Genomic DNA, 12,301 nt, shown 5'->3' on the forward strand with positions numbered 1-12,301 from the left:
TTGGATTGATCCTTTGATCATTATGTAGTGACCTTCTTTGTCTCTTTTTCAGCCTTTGTTTTAAAGTCTATTTTATCTGATATGAGTATTGCTACTCCTGCTTTCTTTTGGTCCCTATTTGCATGGAAAATCTTTTTCCAGCCCTTCACTTTCAGTCTGTATGTGTCCCCTGTTTTGAGGTGGGTCTCCTGTAGACAACATATGTAGGGGTCTTGTTTTTGTATCCATTCAGCCAGTCTTTGTCTTTTGGTTGGGGCATTCAACCCATTTACGTTTAAGGTAATTACTGATAAGTATGATCCTGTTGCCATTTACTTTATTGTTTTGGGTTCGAATTTATACACCATTTTTGTGTTTCCTGTCTAGAGAATATCCTTTAGTATTTGTTGGAGAGCTGGTTTGGTCGTGCAGAATTCTCAGCTTTTTCTTGTCTGAGAAGCTTTTGATTTCTCCTTAATAGTTGAATGAAATCCTTGCTGGATACAATAATCTGGGCTCTAGGTTATTTTCTTTCATCATTTTAAGTATGTCTGGCCATTCCCTCCTGGCTTGAAGAGTTTCTATTGAAAGATCAGCTGATATCCTTATGGGAATTCCCTTGTGTGTTATTTGTTGTTTTTCCCTTGCTGCTTTTAATATTTGTTCTCTGTGTTTGATCTTTGTTAATTTGATTAATATGTGTCTTGGGGTGTTTCGCCTTGGGTTTATCCTGTTTGGGACTCTCTGGGTTTCTTGGACTTGGGTGATTATTTCCTTCCCCATTTTAGGGAAGTTTTCAACTATTATCTCCTCAAGTATTTTCTCATGGTCTTTCTTTTTGTCTTCTTCTTCTGGAACCCCTATTATTCGAATGTTGTAGCGTTTAATATTGTCCTGGAGGTCTCTGAGATTGTCCTCATTTCTTTTAATTCGTTTTTCTTTTATTCTCTCTGATTCATTTATTTCTCCCATTCTATCTTCTAATTCACTAATCCTATCTTCTGCCTCTTTTATTCTACTATCTGTTGCCTCCAGAGTGTTTTTAATTTCATTTATTGCATTATTCATTATATATTGACTCTTTTTTATTTCTTCTAGGTCCTTGTTAAACCTTTCTTGCATCTTCTCAATCCTTGTCTCCAAGCTATTTATCTGTGATTCCATTTTAATTTCAAGATTTTGGATCAATTTCACTATCATTATTCAGAATTCTTTATCAGGTAGATTCCCTATCTCTTCCTCTTTTGTTTGGTTTGGTGGGCTTTTATCCTGTTCCTTTATCTGCTGGCTATTCCTCTGTCTCTTCATCTTGTTTAAATTGCTGAGTTTGGGGTGTCCTTTCTGTATTCTGGCAGTTTGTGGAGTTCTCTTTATTGTGGCTTTTCCTCGCTGTGTGTGGGTTTGTACAGGTGGCTTGTCAAGGTTTCCTGGTTAGGGAAGCTTGTGTCGGTGTTCTGGTGGGATGAGCTGTATTTCTTCTCTTTGTTCAGTCGCGCTGTGGGGAGGGAGGGAGGGATGCTGCAAACAAATAACACTGGCGTGCGCTCGCAGTGCCTCAGCCACACTGGGTCTGCCCCCTCTCACGGCGCATGTAGCCTCCCTGCACACACTGCTCGGGCTCTAGTTTGTTCTGCTGGGAACAATCCGAGGCTGGCCCTGGGCTGCATGTACCTCCCAGGTCCAAGCCGCTCAGGTTCAGGCACTCGGGTAGTCCTTAGAGGCGCAGACTCAGTTGAGCTTGAGTTTTGTGCTCTTCCCAGGTCCAAGCAGCTCAAGTGATGAGGTGTTTGGCGAGCGCCAATGCTGCGACTTATCACCTCCCCGCCACTCGGTTATCTGGGTGTAAAACCGGCGCACCTTCTCAGGCAGATGTTAACCGTCCTGACCCCCAAGAAGTTTTAGTTAGCAAAGAAGCCTGCTTACAGTTTTATAGATAATGTCTCTCTGGGGCTGCGATTGCCCCCTTCCAGGTCTGGCTGCCTGTCACCGGAGGGGGAAGGTCTGCAGCCTGCTATCTCTGTTCAGTTCTTTGTTCCGTGCGTTGGCCTGGTGGTGTCTTAGGTTGGGGCTGGCTTTTCGCGTGGTAGATAGCCCACAGTCTGGTTTGCTAGCCCAAATTATTTCGCTCAGATAGTGCTCAGGGTATTCAGGCCAGATTCTTACTCTAAGCGATGCAGCCCGCGCTGCGCCTCCCTGCCCAGCCCCCGCTTGCTAATGGCGCGTGCAGGCGTCTGCGCTGCTTCTCCGCTGGGGGAGTTACCGTAGGATTCGCAATCTTCGAGTTTTAATTGTTTATTTATTTTTTCTCCCTGTTATGTTGCCCTTTGTGCTTCCAAAGCTCGGCACAGATTCGGCAGTGAGAAGGTTTCCTGGTGTTTGGAAACTTCTCTCTTTTTAAGACTCCCTTCCCGGGACGGAACTCCGTCCCTCCCTCTTTTGTCTCTTTTTTTGTCTTTTATATTTTTTCCTACCTCCTTTCGAAGAGTTGGATTGCTTTTCTGGGTGCCTGATGTCCTCTGCCGGCATTCAGAAGTTGTTCTGTGGAATTTACTCGACGTTTAAATGCTCTTTTGATGAATTTGTGTGGGAGAAAGTGTTATCCCCGTCCTACTTCTCCGCCATCTTGGCTCCTCCCCCAAGAAAACAATACTTTAAAACCTGTACTGGTATAGAATCCAATGTAGAGATTTATGTGACTAAAAGTATTGCAAACTCTATTCTCACAATTTTTTGAATATTTTTCTGAAGCCCATCAGAACTGTATTTCCTTAATACTCTACTTGAAACTGTACTTCTGTAGCTATAATTTTTAATTATATCTATCTGAAGAAAACAAAAGTACTAATTAGAAAATATATGTACCTTATATCCATTGCAGCATTATTTACAATAGTGAAGATATGTAAACAACTTAAGTTTCCATCAATGGAAACTTGGATAAAGAATATATAAACTATTTAATATCACTTGACAATAAAAAAGAATGAAATCTTGCCATTTGTAACTTTGAGGGCATTATGCTAAATGAAATAAGTCAGACAGAAAAATACAAATCCCTTATGATATCACTTTTATGTGAAATCTAAAAAGAAAAAAAAAAACAAGAAGTTCATATTTACAGAGCACAGATTGCTGGTTGGCAGAGGCAGGGGTGGGGAATGAAGTTGGTAAAGGGAGTCAAAATATATAAAGTTCCAGTCGTAAATAAATAAATGACAGTATGACAACTATAGTTAATGATACTGTTTTTCATATTTTTAAGCTGCTTAGTAGATCTTGAAAATTTTCATCACAAGACAATTATTCTGTAATAATATATGGTGATGAATGTTAACTAGACATTGTGATCATTTTTCAATATATACAAATGTTGAGTCATTATGTTGTATAACTGAAAATAATATAATGTTGTAAGTCAGTTATTTCTTAATAAAAAAGTATCACAAGAAATAAAATTTTAAAAAGAACCCAGTGAGGTAGGTGTTAGGGGTGAGCATTTATTTATCAGTGCTCTTGCTTCCATGTGGAAAGGCAGAATTCCCTAGAAAAGGACTCTGTTTTTTATCTACACTCACCCCTATTTCCTCCTTCCCATGGGAGCAGTGACTTTACTGGTGAATAAAAGAAAATGAGTAAATGTTTTCCTTTTTGATATCTCAAAGCTATAGGTACAGTGTATTCTGCTTCTCTGGGTCAGATATGCCCTGTAGAATATACCTATTGTTGTTCAATCTCTGAGTCTTGTCTGACTCTTCCTGATCCCATGGACTGAAGCATGCCAGGCTTCACTGTCCCTCACCATCTCCCAGAGTTTGCTAAAGTTCGTGTTCATTGAATCAGCGATGCCATCCAGCCATCTCATCCTCTGTTGCCCTCTTCTCCTTTGTTGTCAGGAATAGACCTAACAAGGTCTCAATTCCATTCAGAAGGAGGGATATAATAGCAAATCTATGTGGTATACCAAAATCATACACATTTTCTAAGCAACTTGGTTTCAAAAGAGAAAAAAAAAAAAAAAAGAGGGGAAGGATAGGACAGGGTTGTTAAGCTCTGCCATGATGAATATCAATCTTTTTGTAGGATCAAATGAAAAAAGGGACATAAAGCTAAGACTCTATATACAAAAAATTTACTTTTCTATTGCAGAAGCATTTAAAAGTCTTTATAAAAGATAGCATTCTTGGTATTTCTTATATTTCTTCGGTAGTGCAGAGTTGGACATGTAAAAGAATATCACTGTAGATTTGCTCATTGGTAGATTGAAAGTATGAGACAGTATAGGAAGTATAAAGCCCTCTTAATTTTCTACCTGTTTTCTCCCTCTTTCTTCCCAAAGAGAAGCAATTGTCAACAACTAACATAATCAGTAAGTCTGGTTTGAAAACGGACTAGGTATTTGTTCAGACTCATGCTGGACACTGTGAAGATACAAAACATGGAACACAGCCTCTCCCTTTTAGAAACATGGGATAGTTAGGGAGATGAAATACAATCACACACTGTGGCATGAAAAAACAGGAGAAAGGATTTATACAAAATTAGTGCTGGTGGAGGTCAAAGAATGTGAGAACTTTGCTCCAGGAAAGCACGATGGAGGAAGTGAGACTTAAGTAGTGAACAGATTTCTGCTGTGTACTTACCACTAAGGAGATGCTACGCATAAGACTTCTTGAGGGTGCTGCATGGTTCCAAGTCAAGGTGCACTATACATCAAGCATTGTCTCATCAAGTTTTAAAAATACATGTATACAAGTGGAATCACATGAGCATCTACTGGAACCATCTCTGAAGGAGAAATTTCCATGTGGGAATTCTAATGGGTATATATACAGAGACAGAACTGGATTTTGAAAACTATCTTGTTAGCATGTGAAATGAGCACAATTGTACAACAGTTTGAACATTCTTTGGCCTTGCCTTTCTTTAGCATTGGAATTAAAACTGACTCTTCCAGTCCTGTGGCCACTGCTGAGTTTTCCCAATTTGCTGGCATATTGAGTACAACACTTTAAGACCATTATCTTTTAGGATCCAAAATAGGTCAACTAGAATTCCTTCACTTCCACTGGCTTTGTTTGTAGAAATGCTTTCTAAGGCACACTTGACTTCCCACTCCAGGATGTCTGGCTCTAGGTGAGTAACCACACCATAATGGGTATCCAGGTCATTAAGACCTTTTTGTACAGTTCTTCTCTGTATTCTTGCCATGGGTTGCCGTTTCCTTCTCCAGGAGATCTTCCTGACCCAGGAATCAGACCCTCAACTCTTTCATTGGCAGGATTTTTTACTTCTGAGCCACTATGGAATTTCACCACTATACATAGAAAACACAAAAATGAAGATACTAATAAGGACTAAGAAATAAGAGCAATGCCAATATTGTTCTAGATTAAAGTACAGTGTGTGATTAGAAGAATTTGACTATCTTATTCTGTACACCACCAATACACAAAATATGTAGATATGTTGTGGAGGATTCCAAGTAAAACTTATTTGAATGCCTAAGACAGTAATGTGATTTGGAGAAACTAGCCTCAAGAGAGTATGTTCACTAAAACACACACAGACGCACAGAGACAACAGATCATGTGCTTAGGTTGATTTGTTAGGAGACCTTTTGGCTTCTTTGAATTTAAAAAACAATTATAATTATCTTTACTTTGAATTTCTGAGAAGAGATTTCTACCTGTATTTGGATGCCCATTTGGAATTCAAATGTTTTTCTTACAGAATCGTCTTTGAAGAAATTGCTTTGGGTGACAATCATATTCTGGTCACAGTCTCAGCACATTCATCACAGTATTTTTTGGATGTTCTTCTTAGTTATCACTTCCTCATTCATGTTCACAGTCCCATAGGATTTTTTAGCCTTCTGAGTGAATTCATTTCTGGGTTACTTCTAAACATACATGCATTTTCTTTTCTATGCATGCCTAACTGTTGTTCAACAACAATTCTTGCCATTGATTGAGGACTGATTTATTCTCAAGGTCTTCACAAATAAAACACCAAATAAGATACCACTGCCAATCAACTACAATTTCCAACCCCAAAAGGTACTGAAAGGGAAATTGGATAAGAGTACTCCAGAATGGGATGCTTTTTCGCTACCTTGCAAGGTTTACAGAAGTGGAGAATTAAGCATGTCACAGTTCTTGTAAATAAAAGGTCTTTTTAAAGCTTAAAGGTCAAGGGATAAAATCACAGTGGATGAAAGAAAAGAGTCTCCTTATTCATAACAAATGTTAGCACTTATATAATTGTCTATTTCTATTTATAAATGGCAGTATTTTAGTTTGCTTCATTTAGTAGAATGTTTTAAATTTAAAATTCCAATTCCAAATATGAGAAAGAAGCCAGTTATTCTGAGTTAGCTACAACACAAGCAGAAGATAGGGATATAAACCCTTCCTTCCCAGGCTGTGTGGACAATATTTTCATGTAGACTTCTTCTCAATGTGGTAGAGGCAATTACGAATTTCAGTTGTTAAAACAGAAAACAAGTTCTGAAAAGATAATTCTCATAACTTGAAAGTCAGGAAGTGTAACTGATGTGTCACACACTATATTCTTTCTTTATGCAAAACTTCCTTTTTGAACTAGTACAGAAACATGGCACCCACACTAAAGTGTAAACAACACTTTTTACACACCTTGAGCTTGGGTTAGAATATTGTCAACCAGATTTTCCAATAATGATCTGACTTCATTTGTTAGGACTAACTGTGACACTGACCTAGTTCAGTTCAGTTCGGTTCAGTTGCTCAGTCATCTCTGACTCTTTGCGACCCCATGGACTGCAGCACATCAGGCTTCCCTGTCCATAACCATCTCCTGGAGCTTGCTCAAACTCATGTTCATCAAGTTGGTGATGCCATCCAATCATCTCATCCTCTGTAATCCCCTTCTCCTCCTGTTTTCAATTTTTCCCAGCATCAGGGTCTTTTCCAATGAGTCACTTCTTTCCATCAGGTGGCCAAAGTATTAGAGTTTCAGCTTCAGCATCCATCTTTCCAATGAATATTCAGGACTGATTTAATTTAGGATTGACTGGTTTGATCTTCTTGCAGCCCAAGGTACTCTGAAGATTCTCCTCCAACACCACAGTTCAAAATCATCAATTCTTCAGTGTTCAGCTTTCTTTATAATCCAACTCTCACATTCATATATGACTACTGCAAAAATGATAGCTTTGAGTATATGGACCTTTGTTGCCAAAGTAATGTCTCTGCTTTTTAATATATGGTCTAGATTGGCCATAGCTTTTCAACCAAAAAGCAAGCATCTTTTAATTTCATGGCTTCAGTCTCCTTCTGCAGTGATTTTGGAGCCCCCCAAGATTAAGTCTGTCAACTGTTTCTGTTGTTTCCCCATCTATTTGCCATGAAATGATGGGACTAGATGCCTTGATCTTATTTTTCTGAATGTTGAGATTTAAGCCAACTTTTTTTCACTGTCCTCTTTCCCTTTCATCAAGAGACTCAGTCGTTCTTCTTCGCTTTCTGCCATGAGCACGATGTCATCTACAAATCTGAGGTTATTGATATTTCTCCTGGCAATCTTGATTCCAACTTGTGTTTCATCCAACCTGGCATTTCGCAGGATGTACTCCACATATAAGTTAAATAAAAAGGGTGACAATATACAGCCTTGATGTACTCCTTTTCCTATTTGGAACCAGTCTGTCCATTCTAAAGGAGATCAGCCCTGGGTGTTCTTTGGAAGGAATGATGCTAAAGCTGAAAGTCCAGTACTTTGGCCACTTCATGTGAAGAGTTGACTCATTGGAAAAGACTCTGATGCTGGGAGGGATTGGGGGCAGGAGAAAAAGGGGACGACAGAGGATTGGATGGCTGTTTGAGTGAACTCCAGGAGATGGTGATGGACAGGGAGGCCTGGCATGCTGCAATTCATGGAGTTTCAAAGAGTCAGACACGACTGAGCGACTGAACTGAACTGAACTGAACTGTTGTTCCAAGTGCAATTCTAACTGCTGCTTCTTGACCTGCATGCCGATTTCTCAGGAGGCAGGTCAGGTGGTCTGATATTCCCATGTCTTGAAGAATTTTCCACAGTCTGTTGTGATCCACACAAAGGCTTTGGCGTAGTCAATAATACAAAATTAGATGTTTCTCTGTAACTCTCTTGCTTTCTTGTGATCCAAGGGCAGTTGGAAATTTGGTCTCTGGTTCCTCTGGCTTTTCTAAATCCAGCTTGAACATCTGGAAGTTCATGGTTCATGGTTCTCCATGTTGAAGTCTGGCATGGAGAATTTTGAGCGTTATTTTGCTAGCATGTGAGACGAGTGCAATTCTGCAGTAGTTTAAACATTCTTTGGCATTGCCTTTCTTTGGGATTGGAACGAAAACTGACCTTTTCCAGTTCTGTGGCCACTGCTGAGTTTTCCAAATTTGGTGGCATATTGAGTGCATCACTTTCACAGCATCATCTTTCAGGATTTTTAGTAGCTCCACTGGAATTGCATCACCTCCACTAGTTTTGTTCATAGTGATACTTCCTAAGGCCCACTTGACTTCACATTCCAGGACGTCAGGCTCAAGGTGAGTGATCACACCATCATGGTTATCTGGGTTGTGAAGATCTTTTTTTGTACAGTTCTTCTGTGTATTCTTGCCACCTCTTCTTAATATCTTCTTCTTCTGTTAGGTCTATTCATTTTCCGTGCTTTATTGTGCCCATATTTGCATGAAATATTCCCTTGATATCTCTAATTTTCTTGAAAAGATCTCTAGTCTTTCCCATTCTATTGTTTTCCTCTATTTCTTTACACTGCTCACTGAGGAAGACTTTCTTATCTCTCTTTGCTATTCTTTGGAACTCTGCATTAAAATGGGTATATTTTTCCTTTTCTCATTTGTCTTTGGCTTCTCTTGTTTTCTCAGCTATTTGTAAGGCCTCCTCAGACAGCCATTCACTTTTATGCATTTCTTTTTCTTGGGGCTGGTCTTGCTCCCTGTCTTCTGTATAATGTCATGAACTTTCGTCCATAGTTCATCAGGCACTCTGTCTATCAGATCTAGTCCCTTAAATCTATTTGTCAGTTCCACTGTATAATCATTAGGGCTTTGATTTAGGTCGTACTTGAATGGTCTAGTGGTTTTCCCTACTTTCTTCAATCTAAGTCTGAATTTGGCATTAAGGAGTTCATGATCTGAGCCACAGTCAACTCCTGGTCTTGTTTTTGCTGACTGTATAGAGCTTCTCCATCTTTGTCTGCAAAAAATATAATCAATCTGATTTCAGTATTGACCATCTGGTGATACCCATGTGTAGAGTATTCTCTTGTGTTGTTGGAAGAAGGTGTCTGCTATGACCAGTGTGTTCTCTTGGAAAAACTCTGTTAGACTTTGCTTTGGTCCATTTTGCACTCCAAGGCCAAATTTACCTGTTACTCCAGGTATCACTTGACTTTTTACTTTTGCATTCCAGTCCCCAGTAATGAGTATGATACCTTTTGAGGTTATTAATTCTAGAAGGTCTTGTAGGTCTTCATAGAACTGTTCAATTTCAGCTTCTTCATCATTACTGATTGGGACATAGACTTGGATTAATGTGATATTGAATGGTTTGCCTTGGAAACGAACTGAGATCATTCTGTTGTTTTGAGATTGCACCCAAGTACTGCATTTTGGACTCTCTTTTTTACTATGAGGGCTATGCCATTTCTTTTAAGGGATTCTTGCCCACAGTAGTAGGTATAATGGTCATCTGAGATAAATTTGCCCATTCCAATCCACTTTAATTCACTGATTCCCAAAATGTTGATGTTTACTCTTGCCATCTCCTGTTAGACCGCTTCCAATTTACCTTGGTTCATGAACCTAACATCCCAACCTAACATCCCAGGTTCCTATGCAATATTGTTCTTTACAGCATCAGACTTTACTTCCGTCACCAGTCACATCCACAACTGGGTGTGGATTTTGCTTTAGCTGCACTCTTCATTCTTTCTGGAGTTATTTCTCCACTCTTCTCCAGTAGCATATTGGGTGGGCACCTACACACCTGGGGAGTTTATCTTTCAGTGTCAAATCTTTTTGCCTTTTAGTACTGCTCATGGGTTTCTCAAGGTGAGAATACTGAAGAGGTTTGCCATTCCCTTTTTCAGGGGACCACATTTTGACAGAACCCCTCAACATGATCCATCCCTCTTTGGTGGCCTTACACAGCATGGCTCATAGTTTCACTGAGTTAGACACGGCTGTGGTATATGTGATCAGTATGATTCGTTTTGTATGATTTTGATTTTCCTTCTGTCTGCCCTTGGATAGATAAGAGGCTTGTGGAAGCTTCCTGATGGGAGAGACTTATTGTGAAGGAATCTGGGTCTTGTTCTGATGGGCGGGGCCATGCTCAGTAAATCTTAAGCCATTTTTTGTTGGTGGGCATGACTGTGGTGGAGGTAATGAAGAGGAACCAGAGATCAAATTGCCAACATCCGCTGGATCATGGAAAAAGCAGGAGAGTTCCAGAAAAACATCTATTTCTGTTTTATTGACTATGCCAAAGCCTTTGACTGTGTGGATCACAATAAACTGTGGAAAACTCTGAAAGAGATGGGAATACCAGACCACCTGACCTGCCTCTTGAGAAATCTGTATGTAGGTCAGGAAGCAACAGTTAGAACTGGACATGGAACAACAGAATGGCTCCAAATAGGCAAAGGAGTATGTCAAGGCTGTATATTGTCACCCTGCTTATTTAACTTATATGCAGAGTACATCATGAGAAACGCTGGGCTGGAAGGAGCACAAGCTGGAATCAAGATTGCCAGGAGAAATATCAATAACCTCAGATATGCAGATGACATCACCCTTATGGTAGAAAGTGAAGAGGAACTAAAAAGCCTCTTGACGAAAGTGAAAGAGGACAGTGAAAAAATTGGCTTAAAGCTCAACATTCAGAAAACTAAGATCATGGCATCTGGTCCCATCACTTCATGCGAAGTAGATGGGGAAACAGTGGAAATAGTGTCAGACTTTATTTTGTGGGACTCCAACATCACTGCAGATGGTGATTGCAGCCATGAAATTAAAAGACACTTACTCCTTGGAAGGAAAGTTACCACCAACCTAGATAGCATATTGAAAAGCAGAGATATTACTTTGCCAACAAAGGTCTGTCTAGTCAAGGCTATGGTTTTTCCAGTAGTCATGTATGGATGTGAGAGTTGGACTGTGAAGAAAGCTGAGTGCTGAAGAATTGATGGTTTTCAACTGTAGTGTTGGAGACGACTCTTGCGAGTCCCTTGGACTGCAAGGAGATCCAACAAGTCCATCCTAAAGGAGATCAGTCCTAGGTGTTCCTTGGAAGGACTGATGTTGAAGCCGAAACTCCAATACTTTGGCCACCTCATGCAAAGAGTTGACTCATTGGAAAAGACTCTGATGCTGGGAGGGATTGGGGGCAGGAGGAGAAGGGGACGCCAGAGGATGAGATGGCTGGATGGCATCACCAACTCGATGGACATGAGTTTGAGTGACCTCTGGGAGTTGGTGATGGACAGAGTGGCCTGGTGTGCTGTGATTCATGGGGTCGCAAAGAGCCGAACATGACTGAGTGAGTGAACTGAACTGAATGAAGATAATGGAAACCTCCTTCAAAAGGTCCCATGCACACACTGACAGACTCAGTGCCCCTGACCCTGAAGCAGGCCACTGCCAACCCGTGGCTCCACTGGAGACTCCTGGACACTCACAGGCAGGTTTGGACCAGTCTCTTGTAGGGTCACAGCTCCTTTCTCCTGGGTCCTGTTGTGCACAAGGTTTTGTTTGTGCCCTCCAAGAGTCTGTTTCCCCAGTCCTGTGTAAGTTCTGGAGGCTCTACGTGGGGTTAACGTTGACCTCGTTTCAAGAGGACTCATGCCACACCCAGGTCTGCTGCACCCAGAGCCCCTGCCCCTCCAGCAGGCCACTACTCACCTGTACCTCAGCAGGAGACCTAATTATAGTCTAATTTATAGCAGTTCTTTGTTATGTTTTCTCATTATTAACAATATACCACAATGATTTAGTATAAGTAAAGGCTTTGGAATATGAATACCTTGAAGTTTTCTTTAAAAAAAAAAAAAGCTAGTCAAATGGAATAAAAAGTGAAGTTGTATTTCAAGAACAATCAAGATAAATCTTGTGTCATAAAACAAACTGGGATTCTGTGTTCTTTAAGAACAAACTAGGAACAGAATATGTTGATCCACCAACAAAACTAAATACGAAAATAAAAATAAGATTCGGTTTAACAATCATTAATACAAATGCAAATGAGTGTGCTTTCATTGAGTAGGAACATAACTCTGAAGCCA

The sequence above is a fragment of the Bos indicus genome, chromosome X, assembly GCF_029378745.1.
Source record: "Bos indicus isolate NIAB-ARS_2022 breed Sahiwal x Tharparkar chromosome X, NIAB-ARS_B.indTharparkar_mat_pri_1.0, whole genome shotgun sequence".
Taxonomy (NCBI): Eukaryota; Metazoa; Chordata; class Mammalia; order Artiodactyla; family Bovidae; genus Bos; species Bos indicus.